The 25,636-nt window shown below is 39.4% G+C and overlaps 1 protein-coding gene across 4 annotated transcripts in view; it reads right to left on the minus strand.

Moving 5' to 3' along the window:
* Nucleotides 1-25,636, minus strand: part of LOC102444672 (uncharacterized) — a 208,223-nt gene that overhangs the window by 119,202 nt on the left and 63,385 nt on the right. The window contains exon 4 of one of the 4 annotated variants that reach the window (XR_012905948.1): nucleotides 11,434-11,503. The exons of the other annotated variants lie outside the window; for them this stretch is intronic. The gene's annotated coding sequence lies outside the window, so the exon portion shown is untranslated. The remainder of the gene's footprint in view (nucleotides 1-11,433; nucleotides 11,504-25,636) is intronic. 4 annotated transcript variants of the gene reach the window in all.

A 25,636-nucleotide genomic window follows, 5' to 3' on the forward strand; every position in this document is an offset into this window, starting at 1 on the left:
AATATGGGGGTCAATTGCTCTGGGAGGAGAAAATTCCATTTTGATAGCTTTCATTGGTTCCCTGCCACCATAATAGTATTTGGTCTAAAGGGACCCATTCTGATTGATACCAATGGTGGGAGGACTTCAAACTATGCCCTTTTCCATTAAATGTTATGACTAAGAAAGAAGAAATAAAGAAGGAAATGCTACTGATGGGCTATATTTCACCCATTCAAAACAATCTAACCCAACCAATGTAGTTGATTTTACACTCATTCTATATACCTCCATACCACAAATGTTAGCAATTATACTGAATACTGAAAACAATATGATTCCACAGCAATGTCACCACAATGTAATTCTCACAGTACACCTATCATCAGAACTTTTTACTTTAAGGAAATGTAATTCCTTGTTAAGTTAAACAGTGTTCCATAGCTAGATTTTTTTCTTCTTAATTTGAATTGTTTATTACACCAGTTTTCTGTCAGTGAGTGGTATAGCATAAATCAAATACAGAACTTCCTTTCTTTCAATTTTACATTTATTTTTGTGTATGAGAGACATAAAAAAATCAAGGTCCTATTCCTAACCACTTTTGATCCTTAACATCCCATGGCAATTTTCTATAAAAGTAAGGGTGTTAAATTAATCATGGCAATCTGGCCAAATTCCAGCTCTGGTAATTACATTCTGCATACCTAAAATTCCCCCTGTAGTTTCAATTGAAGAAGTTATTCTTCACTTTCCCTCCTAAAAGGCATCTTGTGGTGGTTTTGGCACAGACTGGCTGCCACTTTCTGTTCCTGAGGAGTTTTCATTTCAGTTCTGGGTGAGTGATTGCTATATGAAGTGCTTTGGGATCCGTTTGGATTTAAAACACACAATATACATATAATACATTGTTGTTCACAATTTTCAAGCTTTTTCCTAACTTTATCAACCTAGGAGTTTATTTCACTACAGATTTGCAATGTTTTTCTGTACCATTTGGAATGCAATGGAAACATTTATTCTGCTGCTACACTTATAACCAAGAAAGAGTTATTTTCCACAGCTCTGAACTGGAAAGCAAAATATCATGCTGATTTGACTGGAACCAGGGTAAGGAATACAATTACTGTCCTGGCAAGACTCTTTAGGTCAATAGTAAAAAAAACCCATTTGAGGCACTGACTAGATTTCTTACAAGGTCTGTAGGTGTTACTATTGCTCAATTCATTGGGTCAGAGAAAAGGAGTAAGCGGGATACCCTCTCCCTCACAGAAGAAGTGGAAATGGGAGATGAATTTGCACCTCTTCTTTCTGCTAGTAATTGGACATAACCTTTTCCATCTTAAATAGTAGAAGGGGAACAGTGGAAATGATAATGTGGTGTAATGACGTGCCAATCTATGAAGGCACTGGGTATCCCATCTCAATGCAATGTTAGGACATAAACATCAAGGTACACCCTCAAAGTTCTATGGGGCTGATAGTAGGGGTGACAAAATAGCCTGTAAAGCTGTTGAAAGTAGAATACCATAGGCACAGGCCATGGTTCAACAATTCAGTTAAATAGGTGCTCATCTTTAAGCTTTTGCTTACTGATTCAAGGCTTCAGTCAGCAAGAAAATGGTGGAATTCGAAAATTAATCATATAGGAGAATCACTATTAGTCTAAATCAACAGAATGCCATAGTGCAGACCTCAAGGATGTGAACTGCAGAGAGCACTGAAGGGTTGCACTCCAACTGCCCAGTGTAGATGCTACATAGCTCTCTTTCAAACTGCTCTGGCAGGATACTATCATTTATTTATTTATTTATTTGCTTAATTTATTATATGTGTAAGCAGGGGCTGAATTACTGCTTGCTATCAGCCAGATAAAAGGAGAGAGCTGCCCTGGGGTGGGTGTGCTCACTCCAATTGTTTAGCCCTGCAAGATAATTAACTGTTAACTGTTGATATATAAATACAGCTCATGCCAGGAGGGGGAAGGAATCCAAGGTGTGGTTATGTAAATCTAATTCAGCCAGGGCTGATGGAGGATCAGTGTTGGAATGGAATGTGATGTATTGTAACTAATTTGGGGCTGGTGTGGGGGTCACAGTCATGCTACCCCTAAATGTGGGAACTGTAAAATATGACACAAGTGCTTGCAGGAGAGACACCATCATTGTAAGAGGTCTCAGAGGAACAAGCCTCCCCCTTCCAGAGTTCAGTTTATGGAGCTGGGGGAAAAGGTCTTGACCTAGTCTGCTCATGCCTGCCAAGTGTGAGCTGTAAGACTGGTTCAACCTGCCTTCTCTCTCCCCCCCTCCACTTGTTTTAAGGATAGACCTAAAGCAGATTCCAGCAGGAGTCTTCTTGTTAGTTCAGTGGGAGCTGGAATCTTTTGCCTAGATGGTGGCTAAAGAGCTGAAATCACTAAGAGCTGAAGTCACTGGTTTATGCTGGAGCCAGATTCCTTGCAGCCAGAGGAGCGGCTGGCAGGAGCAGCTGGTAGGACAGTGGCAGGCGACTGGTGGGAGCGACCGGCAGGAATGGTGGCAGGTGGAGCAAGCGGACCACAGGAGCAGCCCAAAGGTGGCGTAGCCTCAAGCTCAAGGAGTGGAGTCATGAGGATGATGTGTCAGGGTCTGCACTGACTGGACAGAGCTGTAAGTGGGGTACGAAGAAAGTTTGCGTAAGTGAATGGAACCCTGACCTTGTTGGACTAGCGAGCCTGAGATGCAAAAGACAATGCTTAATCCACAATGCTTAATCTTTTTTGAGCTGGGACGGTCACTCGTGGGGTGGGGGAGGTATGAACTGTGTGGTACTTTCCCAAGTTAATGCCATGTGACTTCCCTCTCTCTCTCTTTCATTAAAAGTTTCCTTCTACACACTGGCTGTGTCTACTTTGGGCCACTTATTCTGTAAAAGCAGCCGCTTTTCCGGAATAACTTGCCAGCTGTCTACACTGGCCGCTTGCTTTTCTGGAAAAGCAATGACGATCTACTGTAAAATTGTCAGTGTTTTTCCGGAAAAACTACGCTGCTCCCATTCGGGCAAAAGTCCTTTTCCGGAAAAAATATTCTGGAAAAGGGCCAGTGTAAACAGCACAGTAGTCTTTTCCGCAAAAAAGCCCCGATCGCGAAAATGACGATCAGGGCTTTTTTCCGGAAAAGCGCGTCTACATTGGCCATGGACGCTTTTCCGGAAAAAGTGCTTTTCCGGAAAAGCATCCTGCCAATGTAGACGCGCTTTTTCCGGAAATACTTATAACGTAAAACTGTTCCGTTTTAAGCATTTCCGGAAAAGGGTGCCAGTGTAGACGTAGCCGCTGACTCTGTGCTTGCGAGTGGGGAAGCATTGCCTTTCAGAGGCGCCCAGGGTGTGAATTTCCCAGGCTACTAGGTGGGGGCTCAAGCCGGTTCTGTGTGAAATGGACCCCTAGCTATTGAACCCGGTTCTGGTTGCTGCCAGCCCTCCTGGCAGAGGGGTTACATATGTAAGGGATACAGAGAAATAAGAGTTTGAGCTGACCCTATGAAGGAAGCCAATAACTAGCCTAGAGAAAAAGTGATCTCTAAAGTTAGAAACAATGAATGGTCCTGTGGCAACTTAAAGACTAACCAAAATATATAGAATCATGAGCTTTCATGGGCAAAACCCACTTCGTCAGATGAATTGTGTCAGACTAACATGGCTACCCCGCAGAGATTTTTTTAAACATCTACGGTTAGACAAATATAACATAGGGGAAAATGCAGTAAATGGTGGGTAGGCAGGTGGGGCATCTGCTGAAGGTTGGTAAAGGGAGACATTTGTCAGCCTGCCTACTGCAACAGAATCCCTAACTCGGATGGCTACTGTCCAGGGAAGCAAACTGCTTTTTGAGCTAAAGACAAATGTATGTTGTATAGCTGGCTGGCTTAAGTTTTTAACTTACTAGCTAAGGCATGCTTTGTAGGTGATAATGTCTCTAACTATAACAACCAAAATGTTATAAATTGATTTCAGCATGAGTTATTCAAGATAAGATGGAATAACAGCAGCTGCTGAAGCTAGAGTGTTTAAACTAGAAAAGGAACATTCCTTGCTTCTGACCTCTATAGATAAGCATTAACAATTATATATGGCTGCAATCGTATTCTGTATGAAAAATACTAAGTGGACAGCTTCTAAATACTTTACCTTTACTTTGTAAAGCCAAAGAGTCTTAAATCTATGACTGAAAATTATATTTTAAAACTATTTTTAAATATAATTCTTGATGGTTTTTAAGATGCATCTCCAATAAACTGTGTTTTTTATAGTAGTACTTCACAATCTGGTTTACCGCCCATAAATCTGTTTGATAGGAGGAGTTTCTGTTTCCAGTCTTCTTCAGTAAGGACCAGATTCATTCACTGGGTTGTGGGCAGCTAGGGTAGTATCAATAGAACTGAAGTACTTACATTACCCTATTACCACACTCTGAAGGACTCACAGTAGATAAATTATTTTTCTCATGACATCTCTGAGTCTCGCTCCATGAGGGAACTCATTGTAGGCGGACAACCAAGGCCTGGCTTCCAACCAGAACTTTTCTTCACCTCAAGATTTGTCTCAGTCTCTTGGACTTCTCTTTCTCTCTACTCCCTAGTTATGCTCACAGCAGCTTAAAAATAGGAGCTCTATTAATAGGTATATTGCTAGGGCAAAAACAGCTCTGTGAGAAAGGGATAATCAACCTCTAAGAGCAGAAGAGCCCAGAAGAAATACTAATGACAGTGATAAAAGCTACTTCATGGCTCCTTGAGCAAAATGAAAGATGTGGCTGTGGGGTGAGATATCTGGGATCCAGTCAATGACATTTCCCACATTCACTGACAGAAGCAGATGCTAAGAGGGGAGTGGAGCAGAAAGCCACTGAACAACTTCCCATGGTCCACTGTTCTACACAGTGGGGGGAGTACAACCAAGTTCCCACATGATGACTTCTGGTAATATTTCCTCTACTCCCCCAATCCCCATTTCTCACACTGTTTCTACTAATATCATATTGTTTTAGAAGGACCTGTGTTCTAGCGCTCAGGGCCAGATCTTAAATAAGGCAGTCTAATCCTTACACAGCTGAAACTGATTGTCTGACACCTACTTGACTAATATGCAAATAGCCTGTTCCTATAACAATCTCCATGTAATTTAGACTGCTACTATATTAGCCTGTTCAGTCACCCAACTGCTCTACAGCAGATATCCCTACCTGTCAAAAGTCAGTTTCTTTTTTAAAAGAATCAGTCATGGATTCCACGATCCTCTTGAGTCCATGACAGAGATTCATCTTTGATTATAATAGAAAAATGACCTTGGTACTGGGTATTTCCTGAAAAACGAAAGACCAGCTGGGGTTAATGGCCTACAACTTTGCCTGAGGCCATGAAGTCTCCCAGCCAGTCATTAATCCCCCAGAAGTACCCTGTACCTTGATCATTTCTACATAATTAAAGCTTGTGATCCTCATGATACCTCCATTTCTCCAGGAGACTCTTTTTTAGTTACTTCAAGGAATGTTCCTTATGTAGCCTCATCTTTCTACCTTTCTTTTTCTCCCTCTCAATATATTTGTCATGACATGTTCCAATTTCCTTTTTAGTGACCAATACTTAATATGGCTTACAAACAATTATTTTTCTTTCGTCTTTCACAGGGTGAGCAATTTCTTTTGAAGGGAAGGTATAATTTTTTTCATTATTCTCATGGGATAGGATGAACAAGAATATTTTGTGCCTTGGTTGCTTAACTTTCTTGACATTTTTGCACAATTTAGTAGATAAACACAAACTCAAAATGTGACACAAGAAAATAAAACTGCCTCATGATTGGCTGAAAAGAGTTAAGTAACATGTATGAAATAATGTAGTAGAAACTTACTGACAAGTCAGATATACTGAATTTTAGAACAATGTTAATAAATTAGATTACAAATGCCTATGCAAATAAGTGCATTATTGCACAATAACTGGCTACGTAGCACTCATTGCGCAAATTACGGCTACTATGAAACACCACTAAAACTGGCCTAGTTGGCAATTATTATTTTATTATAATGATCCAGTTTTGTCCATCCTTTTTATTATTTCAAGTCTGCTGGCTGTAACCATCCCATGACAAAGAAAGATTTGCTATTTTGATTGGATGTGGACAGCGAAGGACCAGAAAGAAAAAGAAAATTAAAAGCTAACCTAATGCCTTAAAGTGGGGATCAGAATCCAAATTCTGAGAAGTGTTCAGATCTGGGGTTTTGGTTCAAGACAATCTTGAAAATAAATAAATAAAAGGTGAACCTTTTTGGGACAATGTGTTAGATTATACCTCCCTGAGCCTGGCTAATGGGTATGCTCTGTACATATTTATGAAGTGGATGAAAATTTCTTATTTTTTTTTCAGCTCACCTTTAAGATGCTTCTTCTCACAATGGAGTAAGAGAGGGAGTGTCAACCTTAACTTTGAATTTCCTATCTTGTGTTGATTTCTGTTACAACCACAGTACTATTTAAAAGCTGGAGTTTTCTGTAATACATTTCCATAAGCAGCCTCTGAAAGAGCTTAAGGACCTTCACAAGAGTATCATAATTTCAAATGAAACTACTGATTGTAAATAGCCTACATGCAAAAACCTTGGCCACTCACAGAAACAGCTCAAATGCCCTTAAAGTTTACCTGAATTTCCAATTATATTCTTTTCCAGTACACAGGAAAGACATTTCAACAGTAAGAGGAGAGGTATTATGAAGATTAAAAATGGATTATTGTTGTTAACTTGAGATAAAAATGGACCTGTTTTTTAATTCACTAATCATTTTATGGATCAAAGAAATTATTTTCTAAGTGCTCAAACTTGGAGCCTTTCAGCAAGGACAAACTTTGAACCCTGTTTAATGATGCTGTAAGACTTTCTTCTCTTGAACAACAGCTAAAAGACTTGTAAAAAATGTTATTTCAACACTGAAGCGCTTTAAGAGACTGATTCAAACCACAATATACAAAAAATATAACTCAAGCTTGGCAGAACGGAACCAAATAAATAGTGATGATATGCGACATATCTAACAATGCAGCCTCAGTGTCTTGTCATTAACACAATTATGTCAGTATAGTCAATCAGCACATTGCCTTGACTTTAAAGCAAGAGTCTGAATACATGCTTTTAAAGTTGGAGGGAGGGGAAAAGAGGAAAATCACCACATTAAATGAAACAATGTGACTCCACAGTTATTCATGATTTTTTAAAAGAAAACAAGGTTATACGTTTACAAAATGCTTTGTTGCTGGAGTATTTCTAGAATTATTATTTGAGTTCAATACCATCTGCAATAACCCTCCGGTGATCCAAAACAAAAAGAGGACTCAAGACAAAACATTCTTTTCACAAATGAGAAACTGATTTAGTATCTGAAGTGATAATTAACACCATTCAGTTTGGTTTCAAATGGAGATGAATAGCATAAGACGAGAACATGCGTTCACAAAATGCACTACTCTCAGAAGGCCTTTTCCTATGGGCTTGAAGGGTGGGCAAACCCACACAGTCAGCAGTGGTAGGTGATAGAAACTGCCAGTATAACCTATTCCATACCAACTGAATATCCTCCATGACAACACCAGAAAGACACAGAAAGTGTGAGTGGAGCCAGAACAGACACCGACAGATTTACTGTATTGAGGCTGATTGGATAACCTCTGTGCCATTTTTATACAAAATAGAATAGCAGTAACAGTTTGTCAATGGATGTTCTTAGGGTGAAATTCACCTTGGTTAAACTGGATTGATTCAACAGGAGATATGCTTGAGTAAGGACTTCAGGATATTTTTTATATAAATTGTTAATATAATGTTAAGGGCCTAACATAAGCACCAAAGACAGGGTAGTTCAGAATTAAACCTGTTTCTCAGTCTCTACTTCCATATCATTGTACTTCATTATTGCAACTGTCCTGAGAGTTTACTGGTGGGTTCTGAAACCTCAACTGGATAACACACTGGCCCAATCCTGAAAGATATGTATGTTCCAAGGACAACAGCATCACGCTAGCAGGGCTTGAGTCAGCACACTGAAAATAACTATACATACATTGATTTGGTGTTTTGGTTTGGCCTGCAGCTAGGGCTCTGAAGACCTATGGATGGTGTGAGCTTCAGAGCAGGAGCTCCAGCTTCAACTGGAAAGTTCACATTACTATTTTTAGTATGCTAGCCCCAGTCCCACTAACACCCATCTGTCAACCTGGGATGCAAGACTCACTCCCAGAGCTGTGTAGACTGTTGTTAAACAATCCAATTACATAGAAAATGTACAGGTCTCTACAAAACAATGTGCAGATAGTCTAGATACTTTTGCTCTTTTGGATGCCCTTCCAGAGTTTATGAACTAATTGCAATATTTGATGTAGCATGCTAATAAGAAACAAGATTTAGTCTCTCTGATCACTTGGACCAAATCACTGTGAACTGCTCTGGCCTACTCCTGACCTTCATGTAATTCCACTCTGATCCTCACTCAGTTCTCCTAAAGCTGTTCTAACCCAAACTGTATTCCTCATGCTTCTCTAAGCATACTTCAAGCCTTCCCATTTGGCACTCATTGTTTCTCTGCTTCTTTAATACTTCCAAACACCTCTCTCCACAACCCTAATTTCCTGCTCTCCCATTCTTACCTCAGCAATCACAATATTGAGCTGAACATCCTTACACTTAGCCATTCTGCTTAAACCCCTTCTCCTTCCTTTGTGCAGCTCCAGTGCTCTTTTCTTGCCCATCCATGCCACTTTGATCCTTTCTTCTTCCATTTGTACTGTTTTGATCCACTTTTAGACTCTCTAGAACCCCTCCAATCCTCCCTGAGTTTCCTTTTGCTGCTCTGATCCTTTTTCTGCTTCCCCTATGTGGCTCCAATTATCTGTCAACTTTTCTGTGTCCTTTAAATCCCCTGGATCTAAGCTATGTAACATACAGTTTTCTTAGCATATGTACCAACAAAATCAGTGGGAATATGCAGTTGAAAAATAACATGTTATGTCTGCCATAGAACATTAATGCAATTTAAAAAATTAATGTTAAGTGCTTACTATGCTCTCTTAGTAACAATTTTTCAGACGTGTGTATCCCATCGGTTTTTACTGGTTTTAGCTGACATTTTAAAATGATTGCCTTCACAATTTCAGTTTCAAATATAAGTACATTATTAGAGCATACCAGGCAAGGAAGCACTAGAAATTGCATCATCATCATTCTCTTACTCAATTTTGATCAATTTTGCTTAAAAAGCTAAACTCCAGTTGGCAATTTGTATGCCAGGTTATGGTCTCAAAATGCAAATTCAAATGGCTTTTGTAATCCTTTTTTAAAAACAGGTCTACTGGACATAGTATAGGGCTTTCAACTACAGTGTACTATGGGCACCACTGTAACATTGTGTGTTGTTTTGAAATCTCATATCTAGATTGCATGCAGTGTGCATTAACTATGTGTACTATGAGAGCAGGAGTTTATTTAATGCTTATTCATTAGAGGGAGTATTGGCAGCTGGAAACCTGTGGAGTGAAGTACCTCTGCCTTTGCCAATGGGATGCAATAATTGGCATACAAACAAAGAGGTCCATAATATTCAGTGACTTGTACAAGGATATCTGCCTTATAGAACAGAAACTCTTTTACATTTCCTAAGTTTCCACTTTGAGGAGGAAATTTAGTTAAAAGGACCATTCTCTCTATCCAATTAAAAAGTGCTACTAACTGCTGGTTCAAGTACATGTTCAGTTAACTTTCCTCTCCATTCAAAACTATGCTTCATCAGCAAAAATTCAGTAAGGGACATTAAATATCAAATGTGCCAGTTTTGTAACTATTAGATTCTTCATTAGTACTTCATTAGATTCTGCTTTGGCAACTGCATTTATGAACATTTTTATATTAAAGGGCATGGCATACTTGGCATTGGATAACTCTACAGCATAGCCTCCACCAAAAATCACATTTTAACATAATGTAGCGTGTATCTTTTTTGCATATAAAATATTTTTTTCCCTTTTACTTGTCTTAGAGAATGTGTGCATCCCTGTAAATACTGTAACCATAACCCCCTCTGTTTAATTGTCTTGAAGGTAAGAACTAGAAATATAAAAGGGAAAAAAATGCTCTTGAAAGTTCAGAGACAGAATGAGTTTCTCTTTGAAACCAGTGCATGATTTCCTTCCATTTCTGTTGTACTATAATACTGGTTAAAAAAAGAAATGTTATCTACATATGATGCATACAAATACATGTACACACAGCCGAATGACTGCTACACAATTCCTTCTGTCTGTTAATATTAGCACATACATAGAGTTAGATTTTTCAGCTGCAATATATTTCTGTTACTAGTGTTAAAGAGAAAACCTCTTACTTCAACAAGGGGAAAAAAGGAAAGAAAAAATAAATTAAAACGGTTTAAAATGTATCATGTAGCCTAACCTTTACTCCATTAGGGAAAATATGCCTGCAAAAAAAGATTAAATACAAATTTGCTTTGCTTTTAAACCTACTTAAGAGGCGCCTATCCTATCTGTCCATATAAATTCCAATGGAAAACACGATGACATGCAATTACTAATCTCAATGTACACAGCTATGCCTCAGGGACTTGGTGGTTCATATTTTACTGTTCTGTAATCAAATACAAAACTAATGAGTAAAAATATGCTTCCTCCAATAAATTCCCAGCACCTGGACAAGTGTCTGACAGGGAAATGGAGGATGCTCACACAAAATTCATTCTGCAAAGCTATTAAAGTGTTATACTTGCCAACAAGTGTTCATTAAACAAGAATGAAGGATCTTTATGCCAGTTTCTTACCAAAGGCTTTTTAATATTTTAATGGAGAGTAAAGACTATTTATCTGAACTCTGATCAGTTAACGTTCAAATCTGTTATGAAGAAACAAGAAGTCCTTTATAATACCTTTCATAAAAATCCACTTTGCAATGCTTCAAATAAAGACTAAGGACTGTAAAAGATTATGCTGCATATAAACAAAATCAGTATCATTTTGAAATTATATGGTTATCCCTGGAACTCCTTAGCACATTAGAATCATGTTGTATTTTTATTTAAAGAGTAGTTAACAACATCCATGATACAAATGAAAACTAGGATTAGAGGTGACTTTACTTATACAAGAGCTGCTGCAGGCTGAGGGTGGAAAAAAACGTAATGGGTTTGATGAAAGAAGTGTGAGGTTAACACAATGTACAAAGCTAAGCCAAATACCTGTTTGGGAAATAAAAGCTTTACAACAAGAGATGATGGGGAAGGCTGGATCAATGATAACCAACAATAATAGAATCAAAGTTTAAAACTTAAACATTTAAAATATCTTACAAAAATAAGAAATAAATTGTGAATTTGCTACAATAGCTGATTATGTCTGGAAATATGGATCAGGATTCAAACTTACCAATCTTTTCTTGAAGGGTGGTGGCACTGGATTCAGGGTTTTGGTTCAGTCCATCAGAGATCCAAGGGAGCTGCCATATAGTTTGGATTATTATTTGAACTTTCTCAAAGCTTGGGAGTGATTAAATCTAGGGTTGCTGTCTCGGCTTATCTCTAAATAAAGAGGTGACTGTTATAATTGTACATGCAGTGCACTTAGGCCCCAGTCCAGCAAAGCACTTCAGCAGCATGTGCTTAACTGTAAAATGTTTTGATGGTTCAGGGACATGGTGCTTGATCCAACCTCTATTAAAGTCAATGGAAAGACTCCCATTAACTTCACAGGGAGGTGGATATAGTCATCACACAGCATCTCCCAATCCCTGTGAGCTTTATAGTTCAACCTCATTTAAAAGCAGCATATATGTGCCTGTTTAATGTTAATTAAACTAAAATAGAACTCTCTGAACAGAAATAGGAAGCTGTTTACCGGAGAATGGAGCACAAATACTAGAGGCCAAACTTTTAAAAACAAAACAGCTAAGGTAACAATGTGCAACCATGTATTTAAATGTGCAAGTACAGTACTGTGTACGCAGCTTTTGGGGGAGAGGGTATATGCATCTGTGTTGACATGTATGTATGCTCATATTCGGAGGACATCATTCAACGTTTTTAAATTACTTTAAAAGCTGAATGTCTATGAATTTTGTTTAAGGTAAAAAGGATAGGGAAACAAAAATCCAGAGACCATGATCAGGTTAAGTGATAGGCAACCAACAGTGATGCATACATCCATAATAGAACTGTATTGTGAGAAAAGGTATTCTTAAGGCACATGTAACTTAGGGTTTAATAATGTGTAAAGTTGTCAGGAAAGGATTTGTGAGTCTGGGAGATAGTTTAATGCTTATTAATTAGATCAGAATTGGCAGCTACAAATCTGAGGAGTGAGGTATCTCTGCCAGTGGAATATGTTAACTGGCATACAAACAAAGAAGTCCATATTATCCCTCTGACTTACTCAAGGAAGAAGTGGCTTCTCTGTCATCACCAAAGTTTGCTCTCTGTATATATCTGGAGTGCAGTGCTTCCAAGAGTGAAATCAATGAACAGACTCAAGGCTATCTGACAAAGCTCCGACTTATGCTGGACCACACGTCAAGATGGGCCTGCTGGCACAGATTACTGGCAGATGGGGAAATATTAACATTAACCATGCAGTCCTGCTGCCACAGAGTTTTACCCTTGAATTCAGTGGGAGCAGGATAAAGCCCCGGAGATAAAATCTAATGTCTCATCTACTAGTTGCTGCCTGGATCATAGGTTTGTTTGATATTTAAATAATATTGTAATTGATTTTTCTCCCAATACAGACATATATAGAAATTCAATAGAATGGAAAGATGAACACAGTACAAACAACTCAAAAACAAACCATACAATAATTAAATTAAAAAAAACTAAAATGATTTTTCTCCTTCAGTTCCTATTTTCACTTCAGCTCTTGCTAAGATGTGTATCTGCTATTTCTTCATGAAGCAGATGAATTCTTGATCAAAACTAATTAAACATAAATTATATTAGCATTCATTTTGTAACATTCATAAAATGATTCTTTGGTCATTTCCAAAATCAGATTTTTAATACTAGAATGATGATACTATCTCCCAGCTCCCTCCCATTTTCAGTTTATGGACTCAGATCAGAAAACTCTAAGCATGAGTCGTTCTAGGAATTTTAGTGGGGCTAACTCATGTACCTAAAATTAAGCACATACTTAGGTGCTTTGTTGAACTGGGCTCTGTGATTTCATACATTAACACATTAATCAATTCAGACTAGAATTTTTTAATTGAACCTTCTTGGTAAAGCACCATGTACAACCATGGTGCTATATAAGTAATATATAATAATGTTCAAACACATGAAGGATTCTCTTTGTCTTCTGCAGATATGGACATCTAGGAAACCCACATTTAAAATTATGGGAGAAAGTCCAATAAGTTATTGGCATGACTCTAACCTGTACTGAGTTGAGTTATGCCTATGCTATTGTTATGCTAGTGAAGCCTAAGATCCTGCAGGTTGCTAAAATTCTCTATTTACTTCAGTCTCCCATCTTGCCCTTGCTGGACTGTAAGGGTGACTTGGATAAAAGCATTCAGCAGAAAACAGAAAGACTTAAAGAATGGGACAAAGTTGAGACCTACTGCATTAGTTGTACTGTTTGGGATGACTGCCATATTTCCAAAATTGACTCAGGTAGATCTCAGGAAGTATTTACAACAAATCTACTGAGTAGTGCTTCCTATATAACCATTACATATTCCTGGTAAAATAATACTCAGTTCCCTGCCTTGTCCCTTTGCCTTTTCAAATAGAATGGTCTCCTTTCAATTTTAAAGTGGTACATTATATAAAAACAAAGGAGATTCACAGGATAGTTTTGCTAACCATGCCCTCCTTTAACTGTTAAAAGTAATGTCTTATACAGCCTGTCTCCGACTTATGAACCGGTTACGAGCAATTGGTCATAACTCGGTTTGTTCGTAAGTCGGACTCCACTGAGTTACACACAACCGCGCTGTTCGTAAGCGCAGATTGCGTTCGTAACTCGGGTTCCGCCATTTACGACCGGCTGTACCAGTCAGACAGCCATTAGGAGGAACCATAAAAAGCACAACTAAAATTCATGTCTTTAGACCTATGGCATGTCCAATTTACAAATGAATAACTGAGGCACAGTGTAATTTTGGGCAAGCGACTGAGGCCTATTCTATACTACCACAGAAAGGGTATGTCTACACGGCAACATTATTTCAAAATAACATTAGCTATTTTGAAACAACTTAGTCCACATCTACATAGTAGACAGTTATTTTGAAATAATGTCAAAATACTGTCAAGCTGGAGGACTTCTTACTTGGACTTTTGTAACCCTCATTGTATGAGGAGTTAGGGAAGTTGGAGAAAGAGTGCTCTATTTTGAAATAAGTGCTGTGTAGATGCTCCCAATTTCAAAATAAGTTATGCTTCTCCCATCACATGAATAACATAACTGAAGTCAATGTAGTTTAGGTTGACTTTCTGCACTGTCCACACCGTGCTATGTCGAAGAGAGATGTTCTTCTGTCGACTTCCCATACCCTTATTGGGAGGAGCTGATGTACCAGAGTTGACTGGGGAGCACTCTGCAATCAGTTTAGTAGGTCTTCACTACCTGCTAAACTGACACTTCAGCATTGATCACAGAAGTACTGATCTACTGGTAAGCATGGACATGGCATAAGTGAATCAATTCTAGGAACCTGTGTCTTTTCAGTTTCAAGTCCTATATTTATCAGGTAGCCTATGATCACTCCTTCAAAACCAGAAGAAGGTGATAGAATATTTTTAATGTATGGAAAGACAGGGCTGAAGATTCATATTCATAGAATCATAGAATCATAGGACTGGAAGGGACCTCGAGAGGTCATCGAGTCCTGCCCCCCGCCCTCAAGGCAGGACCAAGCTCCGTCTACACCATCCCTGACAGATGTCTATCCAACCTGTTCTTAAATATCTCCAGAAAGGGAGATTCCACCACCTCCCTTCATAATGTATTACATATTTAAAAGTTGATAATTTGTCCTGAGTCACAACATACAGACATGGCCTAATTTTAACAGTGAGAGGATACTACAGTAGCTCCCCAAAATCAATTTTTGAAAGATAGGATGGTCTATTACTCCAAACACTCATCCTTAAACTATGGGACTCTTCCAGCAGTTTCATATCTAAATGGGGGCAAGGGCAGGATCATCTCTCCCTATCCAAAAACACACTGCTTTATGTATGAAAATGCCAAACGCTTATTGGCCTATGGTAGCTTATCAATAAACAGAAGGTGACACTAAAGGCTGGGAACAAATGAGATATGCATAATAAAAAATAAGGAAGCAAAATGACTAACAACCGGCAAATTCTATTGTAGCATTCACCAGGAAAGACCAAACTCCATTTTTTACACATATTTGCAGAATAAAACTCAATAGAAATAGACTACAGCACACATTTTTCCCCAATAAGTCCAACAGATTGTTTTCATACTGAAACCTGAAACAAAGGTGAGCCTTTGTCCCTGTACATTAAAATGTCTTACCTTATAAGGAAGCTTATGACAGCACTAGATTAAATTCACAAAAGCTAATGAAGATTCCTCCTTAATACACATTTCTTTTTTCCAGTTTGGACTTGAAGTGACAACATTACAGAAATACCCTGCAGGTTTTATTTAAATAGCATCCTATAAAACAATGTCCTCTTGTCAGTCACCACTAATTCAGCAGAAGTCAAGCTATAAATCTGTCCAAAGGCCAGCAAAGTGCTTAACTTGGCACATCCCTAATAAAATTAGGAATGTAAGTTTATTACATGAACCTTAAGTAGGTTTGGCCAAGATAGCAAGATTTTTGCTTATGGCAACCATGGTTAATGTGGATTGGTATTTTCATTATAATGCACCCCACAGCATTTCCTAGTAATGTATCAGGTTTCCAAATTGGACAATAATTTTCTACATTAGCTGGCATATCAGTAGGTGTTACCTCTGAAACTCCATCACTAAAGCTTCACACTCTTTAACATACTTAAAGATAGTAAAGACTTTTCAATAATGCTAATTCTGCTGAATAAATGAGAACTAATTAATTAATACTTCTATTAATGCAACCTGATGTCACTCTGTTCAAGTACTGAAGCACTTATAGGCTTTTAACCCAAGCTCAGATATATTGTTTCAGCTGAAAGCAATTTTGAGAAGTGATTTATACTGTAATAAGATGAAAATGCTTGTTAAGAAAAACAGTAAGATTTGGGATTCTAGATACTAAATTTTATTGTTTTTAATACAATACACTTTTTGGATTGCCCAGAAAACAAACCATCTCCTAAAAAAACCTAACACGTTGAAGCTCCTTCTTCAACCTCCTTCCTCTTTTTATGTTAAAGAAACATTCTTCTTTCAGTGGTGAAATATATTTCTGGCCATGAGAAGAGAATGTGTTTATGGTATTACCAGGCCAAGGGAGTTCATGCTATCATTGATTGTTGCAGCAGCAAGAGCTTCTGGATATTAGTGGCTGCTACAACCTGAAGTTGCTACACCGCATATTACATTATACCCACTACAAGCATAAAGACACCATTTAAAATGCTGCAGTCTCAAACCTGTGAATGTGCAGAGTCACTAAAGTTAACTTCATGAAAAATACAACTTACTGTGCAAAAGAAGTATGATTGATGCTCCCAGAGCAGACTGTTTATCAGACAAACATATTTTGCAAACTTTGACATAAACTGTTAGTTTTCTTATCACACTGACAGTGTAAAACCAGCACCTTTGTAGAAACTTCCCAAAAACTCTTTAATGACCTCCAAACAGCATCTTATCATCATCTAACTTTCTACTATAATAAATCATTTACAAATACGCTAAAAGAAAAACTGATATTAGAAATATGGATTTATTTTTCATAACTATAAACTTCAAGATGTGGGGAGCATTCCACAGAAATTGTGTGATGCTGATAAAACACTCTAGACTCTCAACCCTAGTGGGCATACTGTGATAAAATACATTCTACTGAGATTTGTTCTTCCTTAATAGGAAATTAGGGAATACATTTTGGTAATAAAGTGCTTGTGCAATGGGAAACGGTGCAATTACTTCCTGGGATTTCTTTCAAGACCTTTTCTGCGTATTCAGAACACTTCACCCAATTCTCTGGAATCCAAAAACGTGGTTTGAATCTGAACTCAACACTTGAAGGGGGATTTTACTGACCTTTTATAAAGCTCACCAGCGGTGATCAGGATCAGGTGTAAGGGACTTGCTGAAGGTATATCACAACACCCAAAATACATAATTATAAAATTAAAATTATACGCATTGCCTATTGCTCATGGCTTGTCTATTGCTACCCTCTATTTCTTAAGTTCTCTTTTCTTTCATTGTTCATGCATGGCCTACTCTACTTTGAACACACACTACTGGTATCTGCATGTGCTAACCCCTACTGGGTATACACATAGTGTTACATGGGTGTATGGCTTTGTTTGGTCAAACTCAAGGCGCATAGACAATGCAATAGTTAGTACACAAAGAAGGCATGTATTTTGTACAAACACAGATGTATAGGGCACTAATTACTGGAAATCACATTGTGACACATCATGCTGGATACTTAATGATCTAATCTGAGTTTACGTAACATCTCAAAACATGGTTTGTGTACATTTTCTCAAATAAAATCCTTAATTTGCATCAGATATGTTTTCACCACTTTTTGTTTGTTTTCTGCAAATATTCTAGAAAACATGTTCAGAAACATAAGGGTTCCCCAAAGCAGCAAATGTTAAGTGATTAGGAAATACTCAGAGAAAGTGAATTTCTAACTCAAAATTAAAATTATTCACACTGGAATCTGATTTAAGGAGTAATGCCCGTCAAATCAGAGAACAGAAACAATGCGATTTAAGCAATTACCAAAATGTATAAGTGTCATACATTGTTAGCAGTACAGGCAGTCCCCGGGTTACGTGGATCCGACTTATGTTGGATCCCTACTTACGAACGGGGTGAGGGAACCCCGAACTAGCTGTCCCCCCCCCAGCAGACTGCCGAGACGTGCCGCGGCGGTCCCGCCACCTGCATCCTCCGCAGCGAGAAAAGCCGCTCCGCATCTCCCTGGTCTGCTGGGGGGGGGGGGGGCGCAGCTAGTGCGCCCCTCCCCCCAGCAGACCAAGCTTCTCTCGCCAACGCCTGGGGTAGAGCAGCTGGGGGGCTGCCGGGTTGGCCCCACAGCGCCGAGGTGCAGCGCTACTGGACCAACCCAGCAGCACCCCAGCTGCTCTGCCCCAGGCGTCCTCAAGTCAGCCGCTGCTGAAACTGATCAGCGGCTGACTACAGGAAGCCCGGGCTTCCTGGAATCAGCCGCTGATCAGTTTCAGCAGCGGCTGACTTGGGGATACCTGGGGTAGAGCAGCTGGGGTGCTGCCGGGTGGTCCCGCAGCGCCGAGGTGCGGTGCTGCGGGGACCTACCCGGCAGCGCCCCAGCTGCTCTGTCCCAGGCGTCCAGATTCAGCCGCTGTTGAAACTGATCAGCGGCTGATTCCAGGAAGCCCGGGGCAGAGCAGCTCTGCCTCCGGCTTTCTGTAGTAAGCCACTGGTCAGTTTCAGCAGCGGCTGACTTGGGAATGCCTGGGGCAAAGCAGCTGGGGTGCTGCCGGGTTGGTCCAGTAGCACTGAGGAGCAGCGCTGCGGGACCAACCCAGCAGCACCCCAGCTGCTCTGCCCCAGGCGTGTCCGATTCAGCCGCTGCTGAATCTGGACGCCAGTTCTGACTTACATACAAATTCAACTTAAGAACAAACCTACAGTCCCTATCTTGTACGTAACCTGGGGACTGCCTGTATTTGAAAAGGGGCTTAAAACACAGACCTCTAATCACTTGAACAAAAGAAATAATCCTATTTGATAGAAGCAGTTGAACACTGTCATCCTCTAAATGGACCTACAGACCTGCTTAGAAGGGAATATGACAAACAATTTACAAGCATGTTAGATAGGCATAATCAGGTAAATTGCAGGTGTAAATGGAAGTTTGTGCATGCAAATCTAGAGGCCACATTGAGGCTGAGTTGAAATTTTGGTTGATTATACTTCAGGATGATGCATTTTTAAATTTCTAAGAGCTGGTGTTTTAGAGGAATTCTGGAGCTATATTCTTGGTCTAACACCAAGTAACAAAAATTAGCATAAAGCTGTCCTTTCACTGAGCCTCTTTTGAACAGACTGTGAATATGCTATTTTCTATTAAAAATGAGCAAGACAATTCAGAAAAATTAAGTGTTTGCAATTTTTCTCATTTCTAGGATTCAACCATTTTTTGCATACTTGAAAAAGATGAAGTTAAGGGGCTTGTATCACTTATTTTTGTTTTCCTTTGCACTTTCATGTTCTGTCTGTGACTGTATGCGTAAGTGCTGAAAGAATAGAAGAAAGCTTGTCTTTGCAATACTTCTAACCGTAACGGACACAAGAAATTATGAGGGCCTCACAGAATGTCATCCCTCCCATTAGATATCCATCTCACTTTGCAGACACAAGAATTACAGATAATTGGGAAAAAACGTAGATCCCAATTTATGTTTGTTTCTAAATGATGTCATAATTCAAACAAGTTGAAATTAATCTCTAGGCCAGTCAGCTCTTTTATTAGCCTGCCTCTCATTTTCAGAGAGGTCATGTTGGATTAATTAATATAATTAATAAGATAGTTTGAATCCACATCTGAACTTCATACTTAGTTTAATTCAAGTCATGGACTGAACCAAAACCCCAGAACTGGGCACTTACAAACTCTGTTGTGGTTGGATCTGAATTCAAATTCAAAGTTAAGACACTTGGGCCATTCTTTAATGTTTAGAGCCATTTTTAAAGCATCTCCCTTTTTGATTAAACAATTTTTACAATGTGTTAGAATGAGTAACTGAAAACACCAAATAGTATTTGAAATGTATCAGACTAATAGACCAGGTTATTCACATATTTTTGTCAAATGTTCAGTGGTTGTGTGATGTAGACAAAGACTAGGTTGACATTGCCTACTATTTTTTTTCCTTAGAACCTTTACCCAATTTACATCCATCACTTCAAAGGTGAAAAGCAGGAGAATTAACCCTATGCTGCAACTAGTAGCAGATGAATTTTAATATTGATAAATGCAAAGTAATGAATATTAGAAAACATAATCCCAACTATATGTATGATATGTTGGGGACTAAATTAGCCGTTATCACTTAAGCAAGAGATCTTGGCATTATAGTGAATAGTTCCACTCAATGTGCCGTGGCAGTCAAAAAAGCAAACAAACTATTAGGAATCAGTAATAAAGTGATAAAGAATAAGACTGAGAATATCTTAATGCCACTATATAAATCCATTGTACACCCACACCTTGAATACAGTGTGCAGATATAGTTGCCTCATATATATATATGATACTTTGGTATTAGAAAAAGTTTAGAAAAGGTCGACAAAAATTATTAGGCATATGGAATGACTACAATATGAGGAGAGATTAATAATAGTTGGACTTCTTAGCTTGGAAAAGAGACAACTAAGGGGGTATATGACTGAGATCTATAAAATCATGACTGGTGTCAAAAAAGTTAATAAAGAAGAGTTATTTACTCCTTCCCATAATACAAGAACTAGGGGTCACCAAATTAAATTAATAGGTAACAAACAAAAGGAAGTATTTCTTCACACAAGGCACAGTCAACCTGTGGTACTCCTTGACAGAGGATGTTGTGAAGTCCAAAACTATTACAAGGTTTAAAAAAGAGTTAGATAAATTCATGGCAGATAAGTCCATCAATGGCTATTAGCCAGGATGGGCAGGAATGGTGTCCCTAGCCTCTGCTTGTCAGAAACTGGGAATGGGCAACAAGAGATGGATTCCTTGATGATTACCTATTCTGTTCCTTCCCTCTGCTGTACCTGGCATTGGCCATTGTTGGAAGACAGGATACTGGGCTAGATGAACCTTTGGTTTGACCCAATATGGCTGTTCTTATGTTAGTATCCAAAATCTTATGTAAAAATATGGAAGGTATATAATTTAAACAAATCTTGCTTTAAAGCTGAAACCCCACGCTGAATAACATAAAGTAAATTTACTTCAATTTAATATGAATAAGCATACGCAGGTCTGAAATCCCTATAATTTACAGCTCTGCTTTATTTCATATCTTCCTATGGAAGACAGCACAAATATAAAATATTTCATCAGTGTTTAGTTGGAGTTTTTTTAACTGCTTCTGTTATAGAACATCTTATTCAAATTCCCAACCATATTACTTACAATACTCTTTTCGATGTCAGGGACACAAAATTGCACTGACATGACTAATTGAAACTGAACAGAGAACTATAACAATGTAAAGCAATATGGGGGAGGCAGAGAAAATGGAAATGCACCTTTTAAGGTCACGTTTTACAGAACAAGTATTGCAAATAAAACAGAAGTTAAATTACAAGGCATTTGTCAAGCTACACTTGAAATAACAATAGTTCCCTACTCTTTGCTTTAGAAGACAAATGTTAATTTTTTCATTTAGTATTTACCATCTGAATTATAATCCTTAAAGCACTGCCATGTACAAAAACACAAATAGGGAGGGGCTGGGAGGAGAGGGGCAGTCAGAATGCTACAGTGTGTCATTAACCACCTTGATTATCAAAACTTAATGAGCTCTGAAATTGATACAATCCCAATATTGCAGCTCAGCTCATAAAAGTGGAGTGTGATGTTTTATTTCTTTCTGACCTACATCATTCACATCTAAGAATTGTGAAATTAGGGCATCCTTCCACTTTTCACCTCTATAACCAATTCATTCATTGTTTTAGTTATTTCTTATTCACAAAGTTGTTTGGGATGTCCTAGTCTGCTTCTAAGGGAAACCTCTGGGTTCTGCAGGTTCTGCTCTATTCTAAAACTACTTCACCTCCACTGTATGGTTTGTGACTCTTACATGTGAAAGGTGTCATTGCTGAGCAAGTCTCTTTCTACTCAGTACGTTTGACAATGGTTTGCAAACTTGATTATGCCTGATTAGGTTGAAACACTGGCTGGTTAAAGACACAAAGTCAAGCCATGTTAAAAAGACTCCTGCAGTTTGCATTCCTCAGTTCAGTCTCAAGTATTTGTTTTAACTTGGAATATGAAGCAGCAGTAAAAAAGTTCCGAATTCTTTAAAAGTTATAAAACCACAATACAGTCCAATCAGCTCACTCCTTCCCCCAAGTACACACACTCAAGCATCAGCTCCACATATACTGACACAAGCTCATTCTGCTAACTTCTCTGCAAAGGCCAGACACAACAAGGGTGTCCTGCAGCATACTGGGAAAGTAAAATTAACAGAGTTTTCTGGTCCAAACATATCAGTTGAATGGGACGTGCGATTAGAGAGGCAGATTTTAAAAGATTGTTACCTCTTGTTTTTGTATGTTGCATTGTAATTACCAGCTCATGTTAGCTGAAAGCCAGTCATCAGAATACATCCCATATTGCAACCAGGTTAGAAAATTAATTTCAGAGAGCAGAGAATGCAGAGCAGCTTTGCAACTAGCTCAGTTGCAACTGGTGAGAAAAGTACATCACTGTCAAGGAGGAATTTAGAAAACCGCTCAAGTCAACAAGTCTGATTACTGACATCCAAAGGGACCAACAGTGTCAGGATCCAAATGTGATTTGTCATTACTGTGTGCAACAGCAGGGTTGGAGTGCTCCACCTCTGTGCAGGTTTTAACCAAGTTAATGGTGGTCACATTAGAAATAAAGTAAGTGAAAAGAAGGAGGCTAAAAAGGTGAAATCTGACTTCAGCAGCTTATATTCTACCAGGAAGTACTTAGCTGTTTGCAGTAATTCTCACATAGCAGATGATGAAATCCTACAGTTATTCATTGTATCATTTGTACACATGTCCTCATTGGATTGTATAATTTAAATAAAACTTGTATGTTGTCAGCAATCAGGTGTACATAGAATCATAGAATAATAGGACTGGAAGGGACCTCGAGAGGTCATCGAGTCCAGCCCCCCGCCCTCAAGGCAGGATCAAGCTCCGTCTACACCATCCCTGACAGATGTCTATCTAACCTGTTCTTAAATATCTCCAGAGAGGGAGATTCCACCACCTCCCTTGGCAATTTATTCCAATATTTGACCACCCTGACAGTTAGGAATTTTTTCCTAATGTCCAATCTAAACCTCCCTTGCTGCACTTTAAGCCCATTACTCCTTGTCCTGTCCTCAGAAACCAAGAGGAACAAATTTTCTCCTTCCTCCTTGTGACACCCTTTTAGATATTTGAAAACCGCTATCATGTCCCCCCTTAATCTTCTTTTTTCCAAACTAAACAAGCCCAGTTCATGAAGCCTGGCTTCATAGGTCATGTTCTCTAAACCTTTAATCATTCTTGTCGCTCTTCTCTGTACCCTTTCCAATTTCTCCACATCTTTCTTGAAATGACTCTTCATAAAGTGAAAAAAGGAGAGAGAGAGACACATATATGTTTTCTCCATCTCTTTGATTAAAATCTTCTGGATGTGACTCTCACTTACCATACAGCTCAAATTAAAACTATTTCTAATCGTAGAAGTCTATTTCTAAGAAAGTGTTCCCCGTTTATACACATCACACATCTCCTGAGCTAATTGGACTGCACTTCACAGACTTGCAGGACAAAGAATACCTATCTCATACACACATACAGGCATTTGATTTTGATTCTACGGTGTCTTTTAAAATAGCTCAGAGTGTTCCTTTGGTTAAAAGACAGAAACTTAGGGTGTGTCTAGATTTCAGGGTTTTTTCGAAAAAAGTGGCCTTTTTAAAAAAAAAAAACTTCCCCTGCGTCTAGACTGCTGCCACGTTCAAAAGTAAATCGAAAGAACGTGGCAGTTTTTTCAACTACAGAAAACCACATTTTATGAGGGATAACGCCTTTTTTCGAAAGTGCTCTTTCAAAAAAAGGCGCTATGTAATGCAAACCGTGCTTTTTCAAAAGAGAGCATCCAGACAGCCTGGGTACTCTATTTCAAAAAAGCGGCTTGCTATTTTGAAAGTACTGATTGTAGTTTAGACGCTCTTTTTCTAAAGAAACTTTTTCGAAAGTATGTTTTGAAAAAGCCTCTTTCAAAAGAGGCTTGCAGTCTAGACGTAGCCTTAGTCATTCAAACACCAAGGCTGTGTCTACATTGGCATGATTTTGCACAAAAACATGCTGCCTGTCTACACTGGCAGGGAATTCTTGCGCAAGAACACTGACGTTCTAATGTGTGAAATCAGTGCTTCTTGCGCAAGAACTATGATGCTCCCGCTCAGGAAGAAGCCCTCTTGCACAACTGTTCTTGCACAAGCGGCCAGTGTAGACAGGCAACATGAATTTCTTGCGCAAGAAAGCCCGATGGCTAAAATGGCCATTGGAGCTTTCTTGCACAAGAGAGCGTCTACACTGGCATGGATGCTTTTGCGCAAAAGCACATCTCTTGCACAAAAGCACATGCCAGTGTAGACGCTCTCTTGCGCAAATTTTTTAACGCAAAAACTCTTGCGTTAAAAGTATTTGCGCAAAATCTTGCCAATGTAGACATAGCCTAGGGAAACCTTTTTGGGAGGGTTTGCTAGTTTGAGTCCCTTAAGTCAAATACCGTGCAAGGGTGCTATTCTCTGTTGGAAAGAAGTGCTCCTTCCCCACTCTCCTGTTGAAAATAGAGTGGCACTGAAGTAGTGCCTTGATGTGGGCATCATGCTAGTTGTTTTTTGGGGCATAGGAAGGATTTTCTTCCTCACTGACAGTCTGACTTGGGCAACGTGAAATTTTTATCTTTCTCTCAGAAGCTCACAAACCCGCTGGGTAGATTTGGTCATGAAATTCATTTTGTCACAAGTTGGCATGTGCCCAGTGCACCTACTCATTCAACAGGAAATCTGGTTCCCTTACAAACTAAAATAAGAAGCCAATTAAGAGAAGACATACCCTAAAGAAATTAAGGAATGGGGTTGGGGCTCCTAATGTCTGGCACAGATTGAACCTCTCTTCTCCTGCACTCTCAGGGCCTGATTGGTACCAAACCAGAGAATTTGCAGGATTAAGGGAGGTCAATGCAGAGTACCAGAGGTCTCCATATCTGGGGAAATATAGGTGCACGGAGTGCTGCAGCACCCCTGGACTTTGCACCCAGTGTGGCCCTAAACCTGGGAGCCAAGCTGCCATCCAGGGTCTCGCTGCTGCTCCCCCATCCAGGGGCTCTGATGCCGGCCCCAGGTCCTGGTCTCCGGCCCCTCTGCTGCTGTCCGGGTTCCCAGCCATTGGACCCAGGTCCCAGTCGCCCACAACAGGTCCTGGGTACTGGCCCCTCTGCTGTCACACGGGGTCTCGAGCCCCACATCCCAGCCACCAGCTACAGGTCCCAGCCACTGGCTATGGGGCTCTGCTCCTGCCCCAGCCTGGGGCTCTGCAGCTACCACACCTCCTCCCTGCCTCCTCCCCAAACGTGCCCTGTCTCTGCTCCTTCCTCTCCCTCCCAGACCTTAGTGCCACAAATAGCTGATTCACAATGCTCTGGAAGTGCTGGGAGGAAGGGGGAGGAGTCAGCAAGTCTGGG

This window comes from Pelodiscus sinensis, chromosome 9 (assembly GCF_049634645.1).
Source record: "Pelodiscus sinensis isolate JC-2024 chromosome 9, ASM4963464v1, whole genome shotgun sequence".
Classification (NCBI taxonomy): domain Eukaryota; kingdom Metazoa; phylum Chordata; order Testudines; family Trionychidae; genus Pelodiscus; species Pelodiscus sinensis.